Here is a 2,500-nt window from a genome sequence, read left to right on the forward strand (position 1 = left end):
AGAGCCTCTAGTCGATAGAATAATGTAGGTAAGGGAAGTCGGCAAATTGGATCCGTAACTTCGGGATAAGGATTGGCTCTGAGGATCGGGGCGTGTCGGGCTTGGTCGGGAAGTGGGTCAGCGCTAACGTGCCGGGCCTGGGCGAGGTGAGTGCCGTAGGGGTGCCGGTAAGTGCGGGCGTTTAGCGTGGGTGTGGTCTGCTCTCGCCGTTGGTCGGCCTCGTGCTGGCCGGCGGTGCAGGATGCGCGCGCCTGTGCGGCGTTCGCGCCCCGGTGCTTCAACCTGCGTGCAGGATCCGAGCTCGGTCCCGTGCCTTGGCCTCCCACGGATCTTCCTTGCTGCGAGGCCGCGTCCGCCTTAGCGTGCTCCTCCGGGGGCGCGCGGGTGCGCGGATTCTCTTCGGCCGCCATTCAACGATCAACTCAGAACTGGCACGGACTGGGGGAATCCGACTGTCTAATTAAAACAAAGCATTGCGATGGCCCTAGCGGGTGTTGACGCAATGTGATTTCTGCCCAGTGCTCTGAATGTCAACGTGAAGAAATTCAAGCAAGCGCGGGTAAACGGCGGGAGTAACTATGACTCTCTTAAGGTAGCCAAATGCCTCGTCATCTAATTAGTGACGCGCATGAATGGATTAACGAGATTCCCGCTGTCCCTATCTACTTGTACCTACATTTATGTCAGCAGACAGCCTGGTTGATGCGATATATACGCAAAACTTTGATGTGTTAATGACTAGAAACGAGTTTGATGAAGAGTTCAAGCTACGCTTTAAAGTAGGGCCTCGAGGAAAGCTGACTGTACATCATGTTGTGGAGGTCTCACCAAACTTATGGAAAGTATTAACGCGCGCTGGCCGGTTGTACGTCGGCTACTCAGCACTGAATGTTAAGGATTACCTGGCAGTGCCACGTTGCACAAAATGCCAGGACATAAACCACACAAATAAGTATTGTACGGAACCGAATGTCGTATGTGCCCACTGTGGCCTGTCAGGACATATTAGGAAAGATTGTCCTAATAAGGACAAAGCAGTAACGTGTGTGCCATGCAAGAAACGGGGCCGCAAGTGTGGTGGACCTAAAGATTGTCCAACCCACAAGATGTTCTTGGATAGACTTATACAAAGAACAGATTATGGGGATGTTTAAAATGGCACAAGTAAATGCGATGCGCAGCCAGATGGTTGCGCATGAGCTAAGGAAACTAGCGGAACAAGAACAAATAGATGTTCTTCTGATACAAGAACCGAACTCCTGTGCGGGTCGAGTCCCTGGCTTTCCTGCCACAGCACAAGTGGTTTCCTCGGGTGGGAACCCGATGAGTGCAATTATAGTTTTGAACAAAACTATTAAAACTACGATATTAAATCAATTCTGTACCGAGCATATTATAGTTGTACAACTTAATTTGCTGTCTTACAGTATGTACGTTGTGAACGTCTACTGTCAATTCAGACATGATATCAAGATTTATCTTGATCAGCTGAATTGGATACTAAGAGCTTTAGCTGGGCAGGCTATAATTGTGGCTCTTGATGCTAATGCTAAGTCCCCACTCTGGCACAGCGATGTACAGGACGGTAGGGGTGCGGAGCTTGTTGATCTGATAATGGAAACGCACATGCAAGTTCTAAACTTGCCTGGGTACCCCCCGACCTACTCAGGGAGGGCGGGTGCAACATCAAATATTGATGTCACACTAGCAAGCGAGAGGGCAGCACCCCACGTCCTTAACTGGCAAGTAAGAGAACATCTAACTGTCAGTGATCATAATTGTATTTCATTTGAAATAGCGACGACCATCGCGGATGTGCCAGGCGAGTGGGTGGAACGGTTCAATTATGCTCGGACAGACTGGGACCGACTCGTGCAGGTGTTCAGTCCTCCTGAGTTCGGGGAGGACATAGGTAATATTGATGAAGCTGTGGAGGAGCTGGTAAGCTCCGTGCAAACGGCTATCACACTGGCTGTACCTCGAATTGCGAGATACATGTGCAGGGAGTCCACCCCATGGACCCCTGAATTGACTGTGCTCAAACGGTCAGTCAGAAGGGCGCGAAGCAACTATCAAAGGAGCTTTGCCCACGACGAACGACAATACCACCTGCGTATTTATCGTCGTCTGAAGCAGAGATACAAGGATCAGTTGGACATTACAAGGCGCCAATCCTGGGAAAGATTTGTGAACGATCAGCTGGGAACAGACCCTTGGGGAGTTCCCTACAAAATCGTTCGGGAAAAAATTAGATCGCCCATGATGTTGTCTACACTTCGTGCTGGGGATGGTGACACGACCAAGAATTGGGAAGAAACAGCAAGATTGCTGTTGGACACATTACTGCCAGATGACATCCAGGACCAGGACTCGCACGAGCAGCGTGAAATACGTCAGATGCTCTCGATTCCGTATCTTAACGATACAAACGTGTGCCCTTTCTCAGCAGAGGAGGTAGAAGCAACCATCTACACCTTTGCAAGGAAGAAGGCGCCGGGTC

General features: G+C 50.4%; 1 pseudogene; it reads left to right on the plus strand.

Moving 5' to 3' along the window:
* Positions 1-2,500, plus strand: part of LOC126197802 (large subunit ribosomal RNA) — an 8,151-nt pseudogene that overhangs the window by 2,292 nt on the left and 3,359 nt on the right.

The sequence above is a fragment of the Schistocerca nitens genome, chromosome 7, assembly GCF_023898315.1.
Source record: "Schistocerca nitens isolate TAMUIC-IGC-003100 chromosome 7, iqSchNite1.1, whole genome shotgun sequence".
Lineage (NCBI taxonomy): Eukaryota > Metazoa > Arthropoda > Insecta > Orthoptera > Acrididae > Schistocerca > Schistocerca nitens.